This window comes from Macaca thibetana, chromosome 4, assembly GCF_024542745.1.
Source record: "Macaca thibetana thibetana isolate TM-01 chromosome 4, ASM2454274v1, whole genome shotgun sequence".
Taxonomy (NCBI): domain Eukaryota; kingdom Metazoa; phylum Chordata; class Mammalia; order Primates; family Cercopithecidae; genus Macaca; species Macaca thibetana.
The window spans coordinates 13,923,287-13,949,658 of NC_065581.1; the positions used below are offsets into that span (position 1 = coordinate 13,923,287).

The 26,372-nt window shown below is 37.2% G+C and overlaps 1 protein-coding gene and 1 pseudogene across 4 annotated transcripts in view; both read left to right on the forward strand.

Moving 5' to 3' along the window:
• The window catches only part of RNF182 (ring finger protein 182), a 54,743-nt gene that overhangs the window by 7,063 nt on the left and 21,308 nt on the right, over positions 1 to 26,372 (forward strand). The gene's annotated exons all lie outside the window — the stretch shown is intronic.
• Positions 1,129 to 19,208, forward strand: LOC126953726 (39S ribosomal protein L35, mitochondrial-like; annotated as a pseudogene).

A 26,372-nucleotide genomic window follows, 5' to 3' on the forward strand; every position in this document is an offset into this window, starting at 1 on the left:
AGTGGGAGATTTCCTTGTTTTAGGATGCTGAAGGTCTGGAGCGTGGTATAAGGGATGAAGTTAGAAGTTTGGAAAGATGTTTTCATTTGGGTCATTCCCCTGCATGGCGTGGGGTTTTCCTGGAATTCCTGGTGCATACTTTTCTTGATAACTCCTGGGGGAAAAAAGGAATAAGAGACTTAGAATCTTAATACTATGGAATAAAACCACTTTTATGATCATCTAATTATTTAGATCACTATGACCTTTTTTTTTTTTTTTTTTTTTTTTAATGTTCAATGCCAATATGAGAAGCCAGACATCCTGGATTTGAATACTGGCTCTGCCACCTTTTAGTGATATGACCTTGAGGTAGCTGCTTAATCTCTCTGTGCCTTCATTTCATTACTGCAATGGACAGCATTCTTATGTGCCCTCCAAATTTGTATGTTGAAATTCTAACCCCCAAGGTGATCATATTAGGAGGTAGGGCCTTTGGGAGGTGATTAGGCCATGAGGGTGGAGCCCTCATAAATAGTATTAGTGCCCTTATAAAAGAGACCCCAGAGAGGTCATTGGCCCCTTCTGCCATGTGAGAACACAGTGAGAAGGCACCATCTGTAAACCAATAAGTGGTCTTTTACCAGATACCTAATCTGCCAGCACCTTAATCCTGGACTTCCCAGTTCCCAGAACAGTAATAAAGAAATTTCTGTTGTTTATAAGCCATTCAGCATATGGTATTTTGTTATAGCAATCTGAACAAACTAAGACAATTACGTTTAAAGCGGAGACAATAATATTACTTCACTAGGTGATTGTAAGGATTAAATGAATTAACATTTCTAATGTAATTAATAGTTATTAAGGGTAAGTTTTGTGTGGAGAAAGGAAAATTAATATTTAATTTATTTCAGGTAGAAACAAAAATCTCATTTTCTTTGGGCCTTTAAGTTCAACTTGCATATCTTAATGCTCTGTTTATATATCTGGTGAATATGAGCAATCATCTTCACTTTTTCTTTGACTAAACTTTAATTCAAATTGAACATATTGGATTTCTTAAATTATCAGCCTCATTTATGAACTTAAATTTCAAACCTTAAATATTGTAAATTGCACATGTTACTTTAATTATTAATTGTTCTATTTAGATAAATCATATGCTTATTGGGCAAATTTATGACTCAAGTAAGTAAAACCTTACCAAATACTTAGGTGAAGTTCCTTTGAATATTTTGTCACTTACAAAATTAATATTGTATAGACATAGTCAAATACTCCTAAACATTTCAATCAAAATAAATGTTATCTAAAATCTATTACACATTTTGAACTAGAATCACAAGGCTCATCTGTCAGTTTGATGTCAGATTCTTTTAAATTGTGCACAGGCTGTTCCAATTAATATAAGACATATTTCTAAACTTTTCTAAAAAGTAATAATACAAGTCTGATTTTCCTCATCTCTACATTTAATTCTAAACCTTCTCTAGATGGGAGTCAGTTACCCACTAGAAGGAAGTTTATAATCTCAGATAAACTAACTGAAGGTGCCATTCTAGGTGAACTTTAGTTATCTTACCATCCCATATTGATTTGAAATTGCTGTCTGACCATTTTTGAATTAAAATATGGTTGCTTATTGATCACTCATTTAAGGCTTGAATGCTGCAACTGGACGGCACACATTCTGGAGAATTCTTCCTATGACATAGATGGACAGGCTTGGCCCTCCTGTGTAGTCATCATAACAATAGGAGACTCCAAACCCTTCTTTTCAGATAGTGTTGGTTTTTTAATCCTTAGACCAGTGCTGTCCAATATGTACTTCTAAGTTATGGGTAGTGATATTAAAAAGTAAGATTTGGCCAGGTGCGTGACTCACACCTGGAGGCCGAAGCAGGAAGATCACTTGAGGCCAGGAGTTCAAGACCAGCTTGGGCAACATAGTGAGATTTCCACCTCTACAAAAAATGCTAAAATTAGCTGGGCACAGTGGTGCGCATGTGTAGTCCCAGCTGCTCTGAAGGCTGAGGTAGGATGCAGGAGGATTGCTTGAGCTCAGGAATTCAGGTTTCCATGAGCCATGATTATTCCACTGCACTCCAGTATGGCGCGAGACTCTGCCCCTTAAAAAAAAAAGAAAGTAAAAAGTAATTATTTTTAGTAGTAGATTTTATTTAACCTAATATATCAAAATTACCATAATTTCAACATGTAATCAATAAAAAAATTATTAATGAGATATTAAACATTTTCATTTTGCACAAACTATTTGGAATCTGGTGTGCATTTTACACTTAGAGAACATCTCAATTTGGATGGTAAATTTTTAGCAATTAAAGTGAGGCCGGGCATGGTGGCTCATTCCTGTAATCCCAGCACTTCGGAAGGCTGAAGTGGACAGATCACCTGAGGTTGGGAGTTTGAGACCAGACTGGCCAACGTGGTGAAACCCCGTCTCCACTAAAAATACAAAAATTAGCTAGACCTGGTGGCGCGTGCCTGTAGTCTCAACTACTCAGGAAGCCGAGGCAGGACAATCGCTTGAATCTGGGAGGCGGAGGTTGCAGTGAGCCAAGATTGCACCACTGCACTCCAGCCTGTGCAACAGGAGGAGACTCCGTCTCAAAAAAAAAAGGAAAAAGAAAAAAAAAGAAAAGAAATGTGGTCTTACCAAAAGAGTAATGTTGTATTTGCAGGAAAAATATTTTTCATTGGTTCAGTTTCTAAATTTAAGTTAATTGAAATTAAATGCGATGTAGATTTCAGCTTCTTAGTTGCACCAGCCACATTTCAAGTGCTCAATAGCCAAACATGACTAGTGGCTGCCATGTTGAATAGTATAGTCCTAGACTTGATTCAGAGTCACTCCTCACCCTGTCTCTCGTTGTTATGGAGTCCCTTGTTGTTATGATGACTATACAGGAGGGCCAAGCCTGTCTGTCTATATCAGCTTTAGGCTTTGCCCACCAATATTTGAGATATCTTCTTTCATTCTGTTGGATTCTTCATTTCCCTTGCTCACAGTTATGTTGGTCGTTTTAATGACATCTCTTGGTTTGAAAGGCATTTTAATGTGATTTCATTAGATCCAAATATTCTATACTTTTACCTATTTTTCTGAGTGACTTCTCCAACAATGTTTTTTTGATTTGTTTACAACAGTTGTACTTCCAAAGGTAGTGCAGTGGGGTAGGCTTATGCCATCTTTGTTTCTTCATAGGTAGTTTGCCATTTAGATAGGATTATGAAGATTGAACTGTGATCTAAGCATGAGCTCGTAATGCTGGCTGGCAGCCCCACTCCTTTTTTCTAGTCTGTTCATTATTCTTCTGTCCTGGACAAACAAAATCCAAATAAACAAGAATATTAGCAGAGATAAATAAAATTGAGATAATTAAAATAATGCAAATGAGTGGATGAGTACCTTAGATTAAAAGGTAAGGTAACATTTAAATAGGGATTTGAGTGACAAGAGAAGATCTGCTCAAGAGCAGAGCATTTCAGACAGAATCAGTCAGTGCAAAGGCCCTGAGGCAGAGAGAGAAGGCAGGAGAGTCATATGAAATGAGGTTAGAAAGAAAAGGGGTGGCCAGATTGCTCCAGACTTTGTTATTCATGGTAAGGACTTGAGTTTTATTCTATGTGGAATAGGAAGCCGTTGGAGGACTTTTTGTAGAGGTGGTCCGGGAAAAATGGGAGTAATTTGGTTAACATTTTAGAAATATTATTCCATGTAGAGAACGAATCTACATGGAAGATGTAAGGGGACAAGATTGGTACCAGGGAGACTTGTTAGGAGCCAATTTCAATAGTTCAGGTGAGAGATGGTGTATTTACCACAATTTTAATTTTACATTTATTTATGTGATAGATTTATACCATCCTCAGTAGACTGTAAGCTCCAACAGGGCAGAAACAATGTCTTTTTTTTTTTTTTTTTTGCCTAAAGTTGTAATCCCAGTGTAGTATTCCCAGATGTAGTCCCCGTATGTTGACTTAACTGTCAATTCAGCATTTTCCATATTTCACACATAGAAGATATGTGTATGTATCATGACCAAATAAATTACTATAGCTAGCAGGAAAGTATTCCTAAAGTCAGAATATCAAGGCCTTTATTCAGATGTTCAGATTAGAGTTGGAAGTCCTTCACTCTGATTCTGACAGTGAAATGACTTACAAACCACTTATTAACAAGTAGAAGATATTTTCACAGGAAATCAGAACATCTGATGATCCCAAAAGATAGCACATTAGTTATAACCATATGATGTCACTGAAACTTTTGAAATTGTTATGATCTCTTAATCATGATAATGTATGGATAGAAAATTTACTCAGCAATGTATCTTACATTGAATATATACAAAAGATGTTTAAAAATAATACATCTTGCTATGATTCGTTTGAGATAGACATCACTTATCATAATGGGGTACTAGAAATGCGCTATGCTGTTGATACAGTTTTGGTGGGTGAGTGTATTAGTCCATTCTCACGTTGTTATAAGGAACTACTTGAGAGTGGGTAATTTATGAAGAAAAGAGATTTAATTGAGTCACAGTTCTGCAGGCTGTGCAGGAAGCATGGCTGGGGAGGCCTCAGGAAACTTAACAATCATGGCACAAGGCGAAGGTTAAGGAGGCACATTTTACATGGCCAGAGCAGGAAGGAGGAAGAGAGATGGGAGAGGTGCCACACACTTTCAAAGAACCAGATCTCCTGAGAACTCTGTCACGAGACAGCACTATGGGTATGGTGCTAAACCATTAGAAGCCTCCTCTTTATCTAATCACCTACCACCAGGCCCCACCTGCAACTTTGGGAATTAAAATTCAACATGAGATTTGGGTGGGGACACAGAGCCAAACCATATCAGTAAGGAACTAGCATCATAGAAAAATTAATGTTTTCCTTTTTCCCTGTCTTTAAAGACAATGATGGAAGAGTTAGAAATCCTTAAACAGCTTTATGTAGACAAATGGACACATAATTAGGAGAAGCTTAAAGCATTTTAGAACTCAGGATAATATCTCTGTTGAGATTCAGTTATTCTTTGATCTGCAGTAAATTTAAATGGTCGTGGTTGGTCTATAAATATAAATTTTTCTTTCACAGACAGTTTTAAAAGGGGAAAATTTAGACAGCTCTTGTAAAAATCTCACATTGTAGAGTAGGAAATTTCTTAAGTAACACTGTGCTAGGCTCTAATGACTCAAAGATGAACAAATCAAGTGTAGCCCTACCCTGCTGATGCGAACAGAAGAAATTACAGGTAAGTGTCTGGTCGTTACACAAGTGTGTATCATGATAGGGCATATATATGATGCCTGTGGGATCTGTAGGAGAGGCATCCAAGCAAGATTTGGGATTTGGGAATAATTGATGTCTATACTGGATGAAGGATGACCCAGGAAAGCAGGCAAATATGGGACAGTTTGGGGTGGTAAGAGTGGGTAAAAGAGCTATAAAGAGGGAACTGGGCATCGTAAAAGCTTAGAATCCATTTGAGATAATATGGCTTCTTTTGGAGAGTAAAAAGAACTGGGGAGGGGATGGAGTGGGGTCGGGGAGGAGAAAGGAGTAAGAGATGTGGCTGGTGAGGTAGACAGAGGCCAGATGAGGAAGACGGTAAAATATTTTAAGCAGGGGAGTAAATGATCAGATTTGAGTTTTAGAAAATCTCTCATGGTGTTACATGTAGACTTTTCACAATCACAACATTACCTGTTTTGTGTTGTATGTATCCTGTATAGACATAGGAAGCATTACTTTTATTTTTAGATACACTTGTTATTGAAGGTTAACGTACATATAGGAAAGTGCACGAATCATAAGGATATACAGCTTTCATGCATTTTCAAGTGAGTCCCCTGTGTAACTACCTACTCACATCAAAAAATAGAAGATTACTATCACCCCCAAATCCTTCCTTTGCCTTTTTTTCAGTTATTACCTGCCCCCAAAGGTGACCCATAGTCTGAATTCTAACACTGTTGATTAGTTTTGCCCGTTTTAGAACTTTATACAAATGGAATCAGGCAGTGTGTACTTTATGTGTGTTTGTATGATAGCTTTCACCAACTATTTGGGATATTCATCCTTGCTGCTGGATGTAGTAATAGTTTGTTTTTTGTCTCTGTCATTTTGGTATAGTATTTCATTGTTGCCTGTAGCACACTTTTTAAAATCGTACTGTCCATAGACATTTGGGATGTTCCCATTTTCAGCTATTACAAATAGTGCTGCTACAAACATTCTCATACATGTGTATGTGAGCAATTCTGTTGTGCATCTCTGTAGAAGTAGAAAGGTCATGGGTTATATGTATGATTTAGCTGTGATATTGCTATCAAACTTTTGCCAAACAGTTGTCCAGGTGGTTATATCAGTGACATTCTCAACATCAGTGTATGAAAGTTCTAGTTGTTTCTCATTCTTGCTCATAGTTGTATTGCCATAGTGGCAGATGAAAAATGGTACCTCACTGCAGCTTTTGTTTGTACTTTCCTAATAAGTGATGTTGAGCATTTTTTCATGTTTTATTAGCCATTTGGATAGCCTCTTTGATGAAATGCCAGTTCAAATATTTTTGTCCATTAAAAAAGATTGTCTTTTTCTTACTGATTTTTATGGAGTTCTTTATATTTTCTAGATAGAAGTCCTTTGTGTGATATATTTGTTGTGGAATTCTTCCACACTATAGCTTGCTTTTAACTCTTATAATTTTTCAATCAGAAGCGTTTAATTTTAATGAACTCATTTATATATATTTTCTTTTAATGTTAGTGCTTTTTGTGTCTTAAGAATTTTTTGCCTGCTCCAAGATCATGAAGATATTCTCCTATGCTACCAAGAAGTTTTATTGTTTTACTTTTCACATTTAGATTTATAACTCCTTTGAATTGATTTTTGTGTATGGTGTGAGGTAAGGGTCAAAATGATTTTTATCTATATAAATATCTTGTTGACCCAGCATTATTTATTGAAAGGATTATTCCTTCTCCATTAAATTGCAGTGGCATCCTTTTCATAAAAATAAGTAATCATATGCTTATGAATCTCTGTCTGGATTCTGTATTTTGTCCTTATGATGCATTTGTCTAATAAAGTGCCTTACATAATCCCAGCACTTTGGGAGGCCAAGGTGGGTGGATCACTTGAGGTCAGGAGTTTGAGACCAGCCTGGCCAACATGGTGAAACCCCGTCTCTACTAAAAATACAAAAATTAGCCAGGTGTGGTGGTTCACACCTGTAATCCCAGCTACTTGGGTGGCTGAGGCATGTGAATTGCTTAAACCCAGGAGGCAGAGGTTATAGTGAGCCAAGATTGCATCACTGCACTCCAGCCTGGGCGACAAGAGCAAGACTCCATCTCAAAAAAACAAAAACAAAAACAAAAAAGCATCTTACATTGATGTAATCCTGATATCAGGTAGTATAAGTTCTTCAGTTTTGTTTTTTGTCTTGATTTTCTTTTAGCCCATTTTTAGTGTTTGGCATTTACATACAGATTTTAGGATCATCCTGTCAGTTTCCACAAACAACCTGATAAATTTTGATCGGAATTTGCATTGACTCTGTAGATCAATTTGGGAGAGTTGACATTTTTGTAATATTGAGTCTTCTAATCAATGAACACAATATAGCTCTCCATTTGTTGTCTTTAATTTCTCTAAGTAATGTTTGGAAGTTCTCTCTGTAGTATTCTTGTACTTCTTTCATTAGATTTGTTCTTTTTATTGTTATTGCAAATGCCATCTTTTAAAATTTCACCTTGTAATTTTTTGTTTCTTGTGTATATAAATACATTTTTGTATCTTGACCTTGATTCCAGGGATTTTGCTGTATTCAGTTCTTAATCTTAATAACTTATTTGTAGAATTATTTGGATTTTCTATGTGCATAATCACTGTATGTGATGGATAAAGAGCTTTGTTTCTTTCTTGTCTGATTCTTATCTCTTTCACTTTTTTTATTGCCTCATTGCTCTATCTAGGACCTCAATTATAATTTTGAATAGAAATGATGATAGTATGTACTTTGTCTTATTCCCAATTTCAGGGGGAAAGCATTCAATATTTAAAATACGGCTCTTGCTTAGAAGTGTTGAAACCTTTTTATCGATTAAGAAAATTCTCATTTCTAATTAATGGTTATTTTAATCATGAACATGTGTTGAGTTTTAGCAAATGATTTTCTGCATTTATTGAGATGATCATATGATTTGTTTCTCCTTTATTTTGTCAATATGGTAATCACATTTTTAAAAATGTTAGAACAGTTTTGCGTTTCTATCATAAATTCAGCTGATGCGCTATTATTTTAGTGTTTTGTTGGACTCAGTTTGGTGATATTTTGTTTAAGAATTTGTTTAGGAGAGAGATTGGTGTAAGTATCTGAATAGTGCCTCCCTTATCATTCTTGATATTTACGATCTGTGCCTTTCTTCCCCCCTTGCCTGGGGTTTATCAAATTTATTATTTTATCAGTGAACTTACTTTGACTTTTTTTTTTGCTATTGTATGCTAATTTTCTAATTTATTAATTTCTGTTCATAGTTAGTACTTTCCTAATATTTTTGGCTTTGGGTTTTCTGTTTTTTCTAACTTTGTGAAAATGATACTTAGATTATTGATTTTCAACTTTTCTAACATATGCATTCAAAGCTCTGCATTTTCCTTAAGCATGGCTTTAATAGTATCCTCTTAAATTCTGTCACATTTTTTCTGCTCAAAATATTTAAAAATAGCCATGTGTTTTTTTCTTTGACCACAAGTTATTAGACATTTATTGCTTAATTTACAATGGTTTAGGATATTCTAAAAATCTTGTTGATTTCTAGCTTAATCCAGCTATTGTCAAAGAACATGCTATTAACATTTTAGTCTTTTGATATTTTTGAGACTATTCTTATGGCCTGGATATGATCATTTTTGCTGAGTGATAGACATGCACTTGAATAGACTATACAACATATTCTGTAGTTGTAGTTGCAGAATTTGGTGCACATAGATTGGGTCAAATTCATTAATTGTATTGATCAAAGTTTCTATCTACAGTTTTTCAGTCTGCTTATTCTGTCAGTTATTGGGATGGATAAGCAAAATTTCTCACTGTGATGATGAATTTTTCTACTTTTCATTCTGTCAGTTTTTAAATATATATTTTGAGGATATGTTATTAAATACATACAAACTTATAATTGTTATAATTCCTTGGTGTATTGTACCCCTTTCGTCTCTGTACCTCTCATAATGGTTCTTGACTTACTGTTTACAGGTCTTATAGTAGTATATACCAACTCTCCTTTGTTAGTTGGTTAGTGTTGCATGGTATATCTTTTTATATACTTTAAATTTCCTGACTCTATTTTTAGTTGTTTGTTTTATAAGCCGCATATAGCTGGCTTTTGTTTACTTATCTCACCTGACAATCTTTGGAGCAGCTAATAGTTCATTTACATGTAAAGTACTTGATAATATAATTGAGTTTAAACTTCCCATTGTACTATTTGTTTTCTAACTGTCCTATCTGTTCTTTGTTCTTCTTTTCTTCTTTCTTGCTTTTAAAAACATTAATAAAGCAATTTTAATTCAGTTTTCTTCTCTCTTTTCTTGATAGTTATACGTTGTGTTTTACTCTTTTGGCAGTTATCCTAGAGATTATAGCATCTATTTTCACTTATGAATATACTTTAAATTAGTATTTTAATCCTTCCGTGATGATGTAGTGTTATTAGAATACTTTGACTCTATAAACCCCTTCCTCTTTTTGGAATGGTTGTATCATTTTAATTCCACACATGAATAAAATAACCTGATACATTATTATTGCTGTTTTATACAGTATTTATTTATATTTATCATTTATTTTCATTCCTTCATGTAAGTCTGTGTTTCCCTTTGGGATTATTTTCTTTTTGCTGAAAGAACTCCCTTTAGTATTTCTATTTTTACCTGTTTGAAAGTATTTTGTCTTAATTTTTGAAGCATATTTTTGCTGCATGTAGAATTCTAGATTGACAGTTTCTTTCAGTACTTTAAAGGTGTAATTTCATTGTCCTCTGTTTTCCATTATTTTTGTTGAGAAATCGGCTGTCAGTCTCACTTTAGTCCTTTAGAGGTGATGTGCCTTTTTCCTCTGTGTGTTAAAATTTTTTTCTTTGTCTTTGGTATTGAGGAGTTCTATTATGATGTGCTTGAGCCACTTTTTCTTTACTATTTATCTTGTTTGAGGATCATAGAGGTTCTTGAATCAGTTTTAGAATATTCTTTAATTACAAATTTTTTTTTTTTGAGACAAAATCTTGCTCTGTGGCCCAGGCTGGAGTGAAGTGGTGTGATCTCAGCTCACTGCAACCTCTGCCTCCTGGGCTCAGGTGATCCTCCTTCCTCAGCCTTCTGAGTAGCTGGGACTGTCTACATGTGCCACCACACCTGGCTGATTTTTTTTATTTTCAGTAGAGATAAGATTTTACCATTTTGGCCAGGCTGATCTCAAACTCCTGACCTCAACTGATCCACCTGCCTCAGCCTACCAGAGTGCTGGGATTACAGGTGTGAGCCACCACCCCTGGCCAGTTTTAGAATATTCTTAGCAGCTGTCTCATCAAATAGTATTTCTTCTGGTCTGATCACTTTCCTCCCCTCCTAGAAGTACAATTTTATATCCTTTAGATCTTTCACCCTGTTCTATTTGACTCCTAAACTCTTTTTCCTATTTTCCATTGTATTTTTTCCTCTTTAGTTTGGAAATTTTCTAATGACATATGTTTCAATTCACTAATGTTCTCATCTTCTGTTCTTATTTTTATTTTATTTTGTTAGGGCTTTATGGAAGTATAACTTATACATCATAAAATTCAGCCATTGCAGGTGTAGCATTCAATGATGTTAGTTAAATTCACAGAGTTCTGCAACCAGAGAAAGAAAATCTTACCTTATTCTTTGTCTTTTCTGAAATTCTTATTTGGTAGATTAGTAGATACAAACAGACCTGATAGAGCTATAATTATTTAATTACATTCAGGGAATATCAGGGAATACTAATGGCTACCTTATCTAAATGGTGAAAGTAGTTTCTAAATTATAAAGTACTATTAACATATACTTTTACTCATCCAAATAAAAAATTATATTTAATAACATATGTATCTAAACCCTTGGTAAAAATAAAATGCTAAAATGCTATACAATGTAAGGTGTTATTACCATGTGCTAAGAGGTGGTTCCTGCTGGTATTTTTTTTTTTTTCTTTTTTTAGAAATAGGGTCTCACTATGTTGTCCAAGTTGTTCTTGAACTGCTGGGCTCAAGTGATCCTCTTGCCTCAGCCTTCCAAAGTGATAGCATTAGAGGCCTGAGCCACTGTGCCTGGCTGAAGTCTATGTTTTTTTGATGGAGATACAAAAATAGGACTTTTTTTTTTTTTTTTTTTTTTTAGCAGTAAATCATGTAGGCTACTGGGTAAGTGAATATTGAGGTGCTAGTAGAACTCTGTACCATTGGTACTTACCTTACTGCCTTGGAACTCCTATATTTTGCATACATGCCTGTTCCCCCCTGTGAATTACAGATTTTTTGAGGAAGGTAACAATGTCTTGCTCATTGTTAGTATCGTTGTATGGTACCTCGAACATGGGACGTATTCAACAAATGTTTGCTAAGTGAATGAAGTTTTGCAGCCAACACTTTAAAAAATGATAAGACATATTTTATTCAGTACTACTTCAGCAGGGGAGAGACCTCAGCGTTACCAGAGCTTAACTGAACTGAACAAAAGACAGGAGCCCTTTTAAATGCTGGGATATACTAAACAAAAGGTACCAAAAGACATTAAGGGTGATTTGTGTGTGTAGTTAGGCAATGTGGGTTTGTTAATTGGTGTTTATCTGGAGAAGCAATTGGTTCTTGTGTCTTTAGGACAGGAAATATAGCTTTGCAATTTGGGACAAGATGCCCACCAGCTAGGCTCTTGCCCTCCTACAAGAACTGGGCAACAGGAGAGGTATCTCTCTGGATGTTTACGTTTCAAAGAGGTGGCTCCCAGGTCCTTGAGGAGCTGTTTCTGAGTAGTAGAGGATTTACATCTCAAAGGTACAAGGAAAAGATTAACAGTTGCAAGCTTTCAAGAGTAAACGCTCTAGAAAAGGAAGGTCAGGGACCTATTAGGTGTTGGCTAGAATGAACAGAAAGTTATTTTGGCTTTAGAAATAATTTGAGAAAGCTCTGAGCTTTCTCAGCTAGGCATGTTCAGGAGGTGGTGATGTCATCGTAGGGACATGGCCTTGAGCTGATAGAACCTGAGCTAGTGTTTGTTCAAATGTCTTAGTATGGAGGGTTGATGAAATGGGTTGTGCTGAAAGTTGCAGTTTGTATAGGCCAAAGTGGAGGCCTAGTTGAAAAGAGGACTCAGAGGAGCCTGACTAAAGTTTGGTCAAGGAGAGGGTCTTTGTCAATAATGCAGGGCAAGGAAAGGTAATTTATGCATGGAAATTCAGGATGAAACCAGAAATGGGGTGGAAATCAAGCATACCTATAAGAATTTAACATCCAGCACTGGCCAAGAAAGAACTAGTGTTTAGTTAACCAGGTCTGCTATATCTGTTATTTCTACTTAATCATTTCAATACACCTGTGAGGTCAGTACTGTCTGTATGTTACAATCAAGAGACAGAAGCACAGATATTTTAAATAACATGTTCAGGGTCATATAGTTAGTGATCAGTGGAGTTGGGATTCCAACTCAGATTTTTTTTACTTCAAATGACTCTGATCATCAGTATTTATTTTAACATTGTTATATAGCAATTTGCTTTCCTCAGAAGTGATTTACATTAATAACAGTTAAGATTGCTAAGCTGCTTACTAAGTGGCTGATCCTAAGAAGAACATTTAGCCAGGCTTAATAAACATTGAGGAGTGAGAACATAAGAGTGTTAGTAGAGCTTTGCTTTCTTAGGGTGGAAATGCCCTCAGTTGTCACTTGAATTCCTGCTAACACCCCAATACATGTGGAAAGGTTACGCTTAATTATATATGATATATATAATGATCTATATATATAATGATCAACCTATAATGTTGGAGCTGGAAGGTCTTTAGCCATCAAGCCCAGAATCTTAATTTCTCAGATAAAAAAGCCATGACCCAGAAAGTTTAAGTGATTTACCCAAGTGATTTACTCAAGATCTCAGTCTGTGCATTAGAGAGAGCTGGGCTTGATTTAGCCAAAAATTATTGTGGCCCACTTTGGGGATTTACCCTCAGATGTTGTCATCACAAAATGTATCAAACGTGAAACTGCCACTTCGTTGCCAGTGCATTCTTTTAGCAAATAACCTTAAACGTTGGAATTGCCCTTATGGGGAGATGATGGTACCTCAGCAGTGCCCCTCAGAGCCCAATCAGGTGATTTTGCAGAGCTTTCTGTTTTAAACACTTCTGTCTAAAGTGTTTAGTATGATGCTATAGGTCAGGCAAAAATATAGTAACAGCAACATGACAACAACAACAAAACAACCAACGTGGATAAACAAACGAACCTTAAAAATTTTTTGTCACTACAATGTTTTAACAATTTCAAAGATTGACATAGACCTCTTCCCTTACTTATGTTAATACCTATTAGTTTATGCTGTTTTTAGTGTTAAACGGTAAAATGTTTATTCCCTTGTTATAGTCCATTACTGCTGTGCCTTAATTTCATCTTGACAGTTTTCCTCTGCCTTTTTGGCATCCCATTCATTCTGATTACACCAGTGAATCTGTTACCAGAAAGGGGTCCCAACCAGACCTCAAGAGAGGGTTCTTGGATCTTGTGCAAGAAAGAATTCGAGGTGAGTCCACAGAGTAAAGTGAAAACAAGTACTTTAAGAAAGTAAAGGAATTAAAGGGTGGCTATTTCATAGACAGACTAGGGCATTCTCAGAAGCAAGAGGAGAAACACGTCTGCCTTAGGTACAGTGCTTATTTCTATATAACAAAGGAAAAAGTCATGGGGAGATGTACTTTACTGCAAGGGTTTGTGACAAAGTATTGTTAATCTTTGTGTAACTACTTTGGAAAGAATCTATATTATCTTTAAAGCAAAATATTATTATTATTATTATTATTATTTTTTGAGATGGAGTCCCACTCTGTTGCCCAGGCTAGAGTGCAATGGCACGATCTCAACTCACTGCAACCTCTGCCTCCTAGGTTGAAGCAATTCTCCTGCCTCAGCCTCCTGAGCAGCTGGGACTACAGGCATGTGCATTATTACGCCTGACTAATTTTTATATTTTTAGTAGAAACGGGGTTTCACCATGTTGACCAGGCTAGTCTCAAACTCCTGACCTCAGGTGATCCACCTGCCTTGATCTCCCAAAGTGTTAAGATTCCAGGCATGAGCCACCGTGCCTGACTGCAAAACTTATTCTTAAACTAAGAATGCTTTTGTTCATAAGAGATTGGGACATCAGCACATTTCCTGGGTCTGTTATTTCCTGGGTTTGTTATGTCCTGGGTCTATTCAGTAAACATTACTCACTTCTTCCCTTAACTGTAAATATGCTATGACTAAAAAGTCTAGCCTCCTGGGAATGCAGCACAGTAGGTCTCAGCCTCATTTTACCCAGCCCTAATTCAAGATGGAGTCACTCTGGTTTGAATGCCTCTGGCACATTTCCCGCCTCCCATTTATAAGGGGAGCCTTAATCCTAAAGGTTGCAGAGGGATAGAAATTTATCTTCTGTAGCTTCTTCAGGCTGAACAGGGGCTATGATGTTCCTGCCTAACAATATTTAGAGTCTCTTGTATTTAGAGTTGGGAGGAGTTTAGTCAGAAAGTGTTAGTATGGTGAAGATCATTCAAAACTCGGAGTCCTGATGAAAGATGATACCTGGAAGATTAATAAGTATTTAAGAAAACACTGAATAAGCTTCTTCTAAATTATAGACAAAGAGTACCACAGCAATATATTCTAGAACTGTAAAGCGAAATCAGTAAAATTATCTCAAATAAACTAAATAAGACAGCTTTCTATGAACTGGGGAATTGTGGGAACCAAGGTGATATGGGGTTGCTAGCTGATTTCATTATGTGTGCAGAATTAGAATATTAATTCAGATTTTTATGTTACTTATCCCGCTTGTTTCTTTTGAGCAGCAACCAGAGATCACTGGTTGGTTCACAGGAATAAGCAGGGTCAGTCTAAATTGCAGAAAAAACTCAAAAACAATGGACGAGACTAGAGTCTAATAACAGGTGTTCCATAGTTTGTGAAACGTAATTTTTCTATCTCCAGTCCCTATTTTTATTAAAACAAACCATGGTAGGACTGATTTGTTTGCAAAATAAATTTTAGTCTTATTGTATGTGGCCTGGTTGTTTGTATAAAGTGAAGCAAGAATAATAATTTGCCATATAGTGTCTTTTGACTTTGATGGAACTGTGTTCTATAATCTAATCTTAGGTTAGACTTTTTAAAGCCTTGAGACCAGTCATGGATTTATATGTGCAAATATGAGCTGGGTAAGTTTCTCTCCTCTGGGGGGTCCCAAGATATTTGGGGCCCCAGGGCCTGTCAGAAAGTGACATTCTTTACTTACCACAGGTCAGGAGCCCTGTACAAGGCTCAAGAGTCCTGTACAAGGCTCAAGATATGAGGTCAGTTTTCTTAGGGGCTTTAATTGGCTCTATAAATGAATTTTGATTCCTTAAAGCAGTCTGTTTACATTTGAAAGCATGTCAGTCATTCCAGTCAAAGCCTTGGTAAAATAACTAGCGTCTCCAATTGTGTCTTGTCACAAAGGAAAAAGTCTTACTGGACTTACGTAAATAGCTATATCACTGTAAGTTAAAAATACTCACAAATAGTTGCCAAATTTGGGAGAAATCAGGTAGAGAGAACGAAACGTGCTCTAAATTTTGTTTACAGTAGTATATAATACTCAATTGTTAAAAGCTGTAAATAGCTCAAAATAAAAATTTTCTTGACTCTGAAAAACAAAACAGAAAGGCAAAAAGTCATAAATAGATTATTTTGGTCTTTTATTAGTTGTCTATGCAATTCCTGTTTTTCTCAATATTTATGAATACATTAGTTTTCCAAGAGTCTTGGAAGTTTTCTTCTATTTTAATAGCATACATTTCAAAGCTGTCAAAGTCCTACGTTATAAGAGTACTTGTCAGAGTCCTATAGCTGATTATAAACTGCCTTTTGAAGAGAATCAAAACAGGACAATTGCTTGTGGATGACAAAAAGTCTTAGGGCAGCTATAGTCAGAGACACAATTGACAAGGAAATTTGGCTACCCTTGTGCCACATAATAATTTAAGACAACAATTATAACTATTAATGATAACATATACTAAGTTATACAAGAATTATTGTAGTTTTGCATAATTTTGGAACACATACCAATGACACATATAAATAACCCAAGGAATGTCCGATGCCATTTTGTATTTGACAATACTTCCTATATGATTTTAGTATGTCAAATAAGTCAAATATGCCATTATTTAACTTCAGGGGACCTCATATCTAAAAGGATTATCAAGTCAGGAAAGAATTATAATTTGATTTTGGAAAGTTTGTTAAATAGCAAAGGTGTAAAACATGTTACGTTATAAAATAGAATCTCAGGTCACTGTAAGTCATTTATTTAGCCAAAATGATAACTTAAAGATTTAAAAAAGGCAAAAACTTTTACCCATTGATAAAGGGAAGAGTTAGCTTTCCAAATAATGTCTCTTTTCTCTCCTTTCTTTTTTTTCTTTATTCAAAAGGCAAACAAAAATATTTTATATTTTAATATTACATGAAAATCTTGTTCAAAAGAGAAAGCCAAATTTCGCTTTTGTGTTAATGTACTATTAATGTCAAATCCAATTTTTAATAAAATCATACGGATCAAACCTACTCACTCCGAATCAGTTTGACCGTAAAGTAAGATTCTCATAAACCTTTTATAATCCTTTACATTTTTTGTTGATGGCAAGATGGCTGCCTTTGCCTTTGCCAGTGTAGTGAGAGCAGCTTCAGGAATCTTATAGCCCCTGAATGTTTTGGCATCTTCAGCCTACCAAAATTGTGTCAAGAATGCCTCTCTTATTTCTGCATTGTCTACTGGACGTTTTAGTCATATTCAGACACCAGTTGTTTCCTCCGCTCCCAGACTTACCACATCTGTCAGAAACCTGACATGTGGGCATCCTGCAGTGATCTTTAATAGAGCGGCCCTTTTGCTTCCAAGTGTTCTGAAGCTGCCAGTCAGATCTCTAACATTTGTCTGTACACAAAAAGGCAAGAGAAAGACTGTGAAAGCTGTCATCTATAGGTTTCTTCGACTTCATTCTGGCCTTTGGTTGAAGAGAAAGGCTGGTTATAAGAAAAAATTATAGAAAAAGACACTTGCAAGAAAAAAAAGCGATTGAGGGAATCTGTGTTCTGCAGTAAAACCCAGAGTAAACTCTTAGATAAAATGATGACTTCCTTCTGGAAGAGACGAAAAACTGGTATGATGATGATCCTTATCAAAGTATTATGATTGAACAAACCTGAAAGTATAGATCAGAAGTTTCACTTGTTTCTCAGCTACTGAATATGTATCTTTGTGTACATGATATCTTCGCAAAAATGGGTAAATATAAAACTTCATGTAAATTGTACCAACGAATAGGTAAACATACAGTGCCAATGTTAAACTTATAAAAGTTTTAAAACTTAAACAATTTTTTGCTGAAGAGTAGGTCAGTGCTCTAAGCAAACCTTGTTGTGCGTTTTTCCAGTATTCAATTTATGGAAAAACTAAATAATATCCTTTTTATTTTAGTCACTTTGTTCACACACAGAATTTCTTTTACAAGATTAATTTTTTACAAACCTTCTACCATTTGCTCAAATTTTTAGCTTTATTCTATCTAAGTTAAAATAATTATTCAGCCCTCTTTCCTTTTCTTTCTTTTTTTTTTTTTTTTTTTTTTTTTTTTTTTTTTTTTTTTGACAGAGTTCTGCTCTGTCTCCCAGGCTGGAGTGTGATGGCACAGTCTTGGCTAACTGCAACCTCCACCTCCCGGGTTCAAACAGTTCTCGTGCCTCAACCTCCCAAGCACCTGGGATTACAGGCACACACCACCACACATGGCTAATTTTTGTATTTTTAGTAGAGATGGGGTTTCACCATGTTGGTCAGGCTGGTCTTGAACTCCTGACCTCAGGTGATCCACCTGCCTTGGCTTCCCAAAGTGGTGAGATTACAGGCATGAGCCACCACACCTGCGCCCCCCTTTATTTTTTTTGAGATAGAGTCTTGTTTTGTTGCCCAGGCTGGAGTGCAGTGATGCAATCTCAGCTCACTGCAATTTCCGGCTCTTGAGTTCAAGTGATTCTCCTGCCTCAGCCTCCTGAGTAGCTGGGACTATAGGCGTGTGCCACCACACCTGGCTAACTCTTGTATTTTTAGTAAAGATGGAGTTTCACCATGTTGACCAAGCTGGTCTTGAACACCTGGCCTCAGGTGATCTGCCCACCTCAGCCTTCCAAAGTGCTGAGATTACAGGTGTGAGCCACTATACCCAGCCACTTATTTTTCTTTAAGTCAGTTAACCAGAGCTCTTTCATATGTAAACATCACACACGTAACACATATAAATACACAGATGGAAGAAGATCTAATAGTTATAATTTTTTTTATTTGCCAGTTTTAAGTTTCTTAATTGGATTACTGGCTTCAGGCTGAAGCCCTTCAAGAAATAGGGCTAGAAAGGCGTGGAATTTCTAGGGCCTAATAAGCAGGCACAGTTGGAAGTCAAAACAGATCCTCCAAAATTAAAAGTCCCATTTTTATACTGGATCCTTGATCTCCAAAAAGAGAGAATTAGCCCATCCCCTATGGGAGTCTTATCTCTCAGTAGGGCTGGGGACATTTTCATACCTTCCAGGTGGTCAAGAACATGCTTCTCTGATCCCAGTGTGCCAAGTGCAGAGTATTCCTCCCTCATAGCTGCCATTAGCTATCCCTAAAAGTGTATGTCCTACCTGGTTATTAGACACCAAGGCTAAAAGCTCTCAAAATGCAAGTGATTTTGACCATTAATTTAACCAGTTTTCACAGAGAGACCAGAAGCCTGAGTGGTAGGAAATTCTTACCTTTTTGCCAGTGTGATAGGTTTCTGAGTTACCTTTCTCTGAGTGGCTTTGATAGTCTTGCTTGTTGCCCCATAGCTGTGGGGTCCAAGCCACGTTACAAAAGAAAATCATCTCTTTCCATTTCATGGACGCGTAGGCAAAGCCTCTCAGTTTTGCAAGATTCCACCCAACAGGCTCTGTGGGGGAAACAAATGAACATTTTCCATTTTGTCCGGAGCAAAATACACATGACAAACATAGATACCAGTCACCCCAGTCAGCACCCAGCATCAACCTGGCAAGGCTCAAACTTTCCCCTGTTGGCCCCTGTCAACCCCTGTCATCTTTGATCCACTTAAAGTGGGGTGGAATGACCTCTAACCAGGAGTTTCAACATGTGGTCTCTGGGCAAGATAGAGAAGCGGACAGTTGCCCTGCATGACAGAAAAGATAGTAAAGAGAAAGGAGAGAAAGAGAGAGAGGAAAGGGAAGGGCAAAAAGCATTGCCTGTGGTGGGGCAGGGAGGCAAGGAGCTCAGGGAGGCCAGGGAAAGACCCACCCAGTGCAGCAACACTGAATCAGAAGTCTAGGCAGCTGCTTGTCAGTTGTGAAGAGATCTCCAGAGGCCCATCAGCTCTCACATTTCCCCCTTTGTGGGAGAGAAAGCTTCCCAGTGTCCGACAGTCCTGTACGTGCCTAATCCTGTCACCCACAGCCGTCAGCAAAGAGTTCAAGGCAGATTAATCCAAAGAGAAAAGTGGTCAACATCCCATAGTGTCAAATCCATTTTTGACCAAAAGAGGCCTTACTGAGAGGATTCTCTAACCCCTTATGTCTCAGGAGGGATGCTAACCCTTCTGAGCTGGGCCTTTAACCCAACTTTGTCCTTCACCTGGGATGAAATGTATCCTACCACTTATCCAAAGTCGGCCAATTGGTGCTGTGCAGACGATTTTCCTTTGGTTAAGTGAGGGTCTCTCCAGTATCATCCCTTCATGGCTCATCACAGAATATGTTACTGAAAAGGGGGTCCCAGTCCAGACCCCAAGAGAGGGTTCTCGGATCTTGCGCAGGAAAGAATTTGAGGCGAGTCCACGAAATAAAGTGAAAGCAAGTTCATTAAGAAAGTAAGGGAATAAAAGGGTGACTACTCCGTAGAGAGACCAGGGCATTCCCAAGAGCGAGAGGAGGAACACATCTGCCTTAGTTAGGTACAATGCTCGTTTATATATAAGATAACAAAGCAAAAAGTCATGGGGAGATATGCTCTACTACAAGGACTTGTGACAAAGGATTGTTAATCTCTGTGTAACTACTTTCACAAGAATATTATTTTTAAAGCAAAACTTATTCTTTTTTCTTTTTGAGACAGAGTCTTATTGCAAAACTTATTCTTAAACTAAGACTGCTTTTGTTCGTAAGACAGGACATCAGGGCATTTCTTGGGTCTGTTATTTCCTGGGTTTGTTAAGTCCTGGGTCTGTTCAATAAACATTATTAACTTCTTCCCTTAACTGTTAATATCCTGTGACTAAGAATGCCTAGTCTCCTAGGAATGCAGCCAGTAGGTCTCACAGCCTCATTTTACCCATCCTCTATGCAAGATGGAGTCACTCTAGTTTGAACACCTCTGACAGATCTCTTGGTGTGGAAACTGTGTGGGGTTTCATTCCATTCAGTCACACAGTGGACAGGTGAGTTAGTAGTAAATATGTAGAACAAAGGGATTAGTACCGCCCTGGGTGTATGTGTATGGCGGGGGGTGGGGGTGGGGTGTCACTTGTTACTGACTATGGAGCAGGAAGTAAGTAGGATAGCACTGGGTGAGGATGGGATTTTGGGGCTGTCAGGGTACTTACCACAGAAGTCAAAGGCATGTGGGGGACAGAGTGGAGGAAGAGTCCAGTGTTTTATATTAATGAGTCATGGCATAGGCAATGTGAAGCCTCTGGCTTATAAGTCACGGCCACTTAAAGAAAGGAAATCTCTCCTCAGAAGAGCAAAGTAGACAATCAGGAGAGATTAGCCATACTGTTAAAGAATATTAAGGGATGGGAATGAGGAACATGGGAAGGCATAGATGCCCCTTCTCTGCATTTCTTAGCACCCTGTGGGTCCTGCTCACGCAGCATTGACCATCAAGTGTGGTTAGGCTGAGTTCCTTATTGGGCTCCCCCTCTAGAATGTACACTTCTTGAAGGTGAGGCCATCGCCAGCACCTAGCCCAGGGCTTATGCTGTACTAAACATTCAGTAGGCATTTGTTTAATGAATGAATATACGTGGTAGATGGGCAGGGGGAGAAACAAAGCATCCATGAGCACAGATGTTGGAAAGTAGAGAGAAAGCTTTGCTAATGATTTTATTTTTATCTTTTTATTATGGAAAAAGTTTAAGCATATTCAAAAGTAGAGAAAATGGTATAATGAATCCCTTTTTACTTATCATTCAGCCTCAACAGTGATCAACACATGGCCAATCTTGCTTCATTTATCTGCCCCCCTCCCCATTGGATTATTTTGAAACAAAGCCCAGATGTCATATTATTTCATCTGTGAAACCCCAGTATGTATCTTCAAAACATTGAAGAGACTTGCCTTTAAATAATATGACCACAATGTCATTATCACACCAGAAAACAATTGCAGAGTAATTCCTTACTGTCATGAAATATTGGTATTCAAATTTCCCTTATTGTCCTGTAAATTCCCCCCTTCCCCATTGGTCAGTTAGAATTAGAATCCAAACAAGGACTACTCATGTATTTAACTAATAAATCTCTTAGGCTTCTTTTAGTCTATAGCAAGCTTGTCTAACCTGTGGCCTGTGGGCCACATGCTGCCAGGACAGCTTTGAATGTGGTTCAACACAAATTCATAAACTTTCTGAAAACATTATGAGATTTCAAAATTTAAATTTAAATTAAATTTAATTTTTTGTAGCTCTTTGGATATCATTAGCATTAGTGTATTTTATGTGTTGCCCAAGACAATTCTCCTTACAATGTGGCACAGGAAACTGAAAGATTGGGCATCCTTGGTCTGTGGGTTCACCCTTCTTTTTTTCCTTGCAATTTATTCATTGAAGAAACTGGATCCTTTGTCCTGTAGAATTTCCCACAGTCAGAATTTTAACTAACTACATCCCCATGTACTTTAATTCATTTTTCTGTCCGCTGTATTTGCTATAAACAGGTAATAAGAACCTGAGGTTTGATCGTATTTTCAGATTTTTGGCAAGAAGGCCTATGAAGGTGGGGGTGCCGTACTCTTCCCACTTAATGGCATCAGGAGGCACCTGTTGCCTTGTCCCTCCCTTTGTTGTGTGAAGCCCCATCAGTGAGCACAGGTGTTGTAAGCCTGACCCGTGTGTCATCCGCCTCCTTATCTGCTTTTTGCTTTGTGATTTTGGCAGCCATTGGTAATTAATTTCTAGGTTAGGGGTTAGTAAACTTTTTATGTAAAGGGCCAGATAGTAAATAGTTTTGGCTTTGAGGGTCAATATGGTCTCTGTCATTGTGGTAGGAATGCAGCCTTGGACAGTATGTGCATGAATGGGCACAACTGCGTGCCTATAAAACATTTACCAGATTAGATTTGACTTACTGGGAGTTATCTGCCAACTCCTGATCTAGATTATTTTACTGAGGATTACAAAATAATACAGTTCCATCATCATTGGTTGAAATGCTTCTATAAAGAATTTTACCTCATCAATTATTTGGTTACTTTAAAGGCATAACAGAAAGGAAGCTGCATATAAAGAAAAGGCAGAATAAATTCTTGTGTCTTTCCCTTGGTTATTTGGTTTCAGAGTGGGTTATTTTCCTCACATCTTCCAAAGGAGTTCCTTTTATTTTTAAAGTATCATCATGAAATCATGGCTTTTTGACATACTTGGTGTTTCAGTCTTCCTAGACTTAGGTCCTCTGGGTACACAGGAGGAGCCCCATGGCTGCTGTTGGTTAACAGTTGCACTGCAACCACAGGGCCTTTGATGCGTTATGTGCTGCATGGCAGAATGGTTTCCATGTCTCAGTTGTACTGTTACTGTAAATTCTATGAGTGGTCTCTGTCTGCAGCTTTACGATCCATGATGGTGCCATTTTAAAAAAGTTTTATTAGGCCAGGTGCAGTGTGGCTCACATCTGTAATCGCAGCACTTTGGGAGGTTGAGGTGGGAGGACTGCTTGAGGCCAGGAGTTCAAGACCAGCCTGGGCAACATAGCAAGATCTTATCTCTGTGCCCTCCCCATTTTCATACCTTTATTAGGTATGAAAATATATTGTTTTCAAATTCAGAAATTTGATTCTTTCTAACAGTTCTACATAATATTTAAAATTTCCATGGGCTAAAACTTTATTTTGCTCCCACATTTGAGTGAGAACATGCAGTACTTCTCTTTCTGTGCCTGGCTTCACATAATGTGCCACTTCACATAATGTCCTTCAGACTTATTCATATTGCTGCAGATGACAAGATTTCATTCTTTCTTAGGGCTGAATAGTATTTCATTGTGTATACCTACCACATTTTTAAATCCATTCATCTGTTGATGGCCACTTGATTTCAAATATTAGCTATTGTAATAGTGACCAGCTGTCTATTTTTATCTTCTGCTGCATATTCTCTCTGCTTTGGCCTAATATATCCTGACTGTTCTTTGCTTTTTTTTTTTTTTGAGATGGAATCTTGCTCTTGTCATCCAGGCTGAAGTGCAATGGTGTGATCTACGCTCACTGCAACCTCCACCTCCTGGGTTCAGTCGATTCTCCTGCCTCAGCCTCCCTACTAGCTGGGATTACAGATGCATGCCACCACACCCGGCTACTTTTTGTATTTTCAGTAGAGACGGGCATTCACTGTGTTGGCCAGGTTGGTCTCAAACTCCTGACCTCAGGTGATCCACCCGTCTTGGCCTCCCAGAGTGCTGGGATCACCTGCGTGAGCCACTGCTCCCAGCCTGTCCTTTGCATTAGACTACTCTATAATGTTCTTTCTCTGCTTAATGTATCTTGGCTCACTACAAAAGTTTCCTAAGTTTCACTTCTTTCCATGGAGGTTTTCCAGACTAATTATGACCATCTTCAAGGATACCAACGGCTGAGCTCTTTTTCTCTCAACCACAAATATAGGAAGAATTTATTTATAATTTAAAAGCTTCCCCAAATTCATCATTTCCTGGGCTGATATGAAAGGAAGCTATGCTCTACTTTCTTCCTGCTCTATAGTCAGTAACAAGCACTACCCCCTGCCCCCACCATACACACACACCCAGGGCAGTACTAATCCCTTTGTTCTACATCTTCACTAGTAACTCACCTGTCCATTGTGTGACTGGAATGAAATGTCACACAGTTTCCACACCAAGGGATCTGTCAGAGGTGTTCAAACTAGAGAGACTCCATCTTGCATAGGGGCCTTTTAGGAATAGAGTATTTAGAATGTCTGTCACACGACAAAACAATCTTAGTATACAATAAATATAAAACTATCTTTCCTAGCAATCTTCTTTTTATGTAAGTATCATTTTGTCTCATTTAAAAAACACTACGGGCTTTTACTTTATCCTAATCTTCACAGTTGAATATATGTCAATCAATAATGCCACATTATGTAGCTGTGTTGCAAAGTGACACATTCATTAAGATTGATTCTAAAAGGCCTATTGAGAAAAGCCACTGAGGGCAAATAAATTCAATAAAATTTAATCTATAGAGTTCTTTTTTTCTTGTCAAGCTTGGATCAAGGCATATATTAAATGTGGTAGAATATAGAATGTTTTTATTTCCTTTTAAAACCTTTTGCCCATTATTAATTGAGGCATTTCATTAATTGGATTGGTGACATTTTTGCTGAGTCCAAGTACAACTGGACCTTGGTAAACAGAAATCTACTTCATCTCATGAGATGTTGTAGCCATTTTTATTAATGCTGAAAAAGAGATGGTGTATTCTTTAGAATTACAGAAAGTGAGCAAAACGTTTTGGATTGTGACTTTGTTTTTATTTTAGGATAATATTATAAAAATAATACCTTTCTAGCTTTAACTGTATTTATAATTTTTAGAACATTGTGAATATTGAAATATTGTAGTGATAACTATTTTGCTTAGTATGTAAAGAAACATTTGTAGAAAATTTAAACGCCTTAAGCACAAAGTATACTTCTTCAGGTACATATCTGAACATTTACAGAGAAACAATCCTATGGGAATTTTATTCTCTGAATTGTATTAATAGATACTTTCGGTGAGCCTAAACCTGAAGCTGATTGTGGACAAATATTTATCAAATTGGAGATTTTAAATGATAAAGACAAATAATGTAATTCTTTTATTTTTTCAACATGTATTGAGAGCTTCCTAGATGCTATAAGTCTTTAATGTGTTTTTTAATGTTTATAGATTTTTTGGGAAGTTCAGCTGATTTGATATTTTCATGGACATTTTAGATTGTTAAATTTATAATCTGTTGGGAGGCCGAGGCAGGCGGATCACGAGATCAAGAGATCGAGACCATCCTGGCCAACATGGTGAAATCCTGTCTCTACTAAAAATACAAAAATTAGCTGGGTGTGGTGGTGCATGCCTGTCATCCTTGCTACTTGGGAGCCTGAGGCAGGAGAGTTGCCTGAAGCTGGGAGGCGGAGGTTGCAGTGAGCCAAGATTGCTCCACTGCACTCCAACCTGGTGACAGAGCAAGACTTCATCTCAAAATAATAATAATAGTAATAATAATAATATAAAATCTATAATCTGAAAATCTACATTATAAAATGTGTCACATTCAAGAATATTTATCAAGACAAAGTGCTGACTTCACCACATTCAGAAGGGTGTGGTATACCATTCACGGATAGGAAGAGATGGGAGGAGTCTTGGAAACATTTCAATATATTTATATGGCAGGTATTTATTGAGTATCTACTCTGTGCTAGCTTATGATAGGTGCTTGTGCTAGAATGGTAAGCAACATATTAGTGGTTCTTATATTCTTACAATTTACATTGTAGTAGTAGAAATTTAGAACAGACAAATTAGTTAAATTGGGCTTCTTGAAGTTTGTTGAAGGAAGTAAACAGAGTGCCATAATAGAAAACAAGGGGTAAGTGATTATGAAAACAAGTAATTGGGGAGTACCTCCTTGAGGACTTTATATTGAGATCTGCTGTGGTTTTGGATATTTGTTACTTCCAGACCTCATGTTGAAATTTGACCAGATCTCTCATGAATAGATTAATGCTCTTCTTTGGAGGTGAATGAATTCT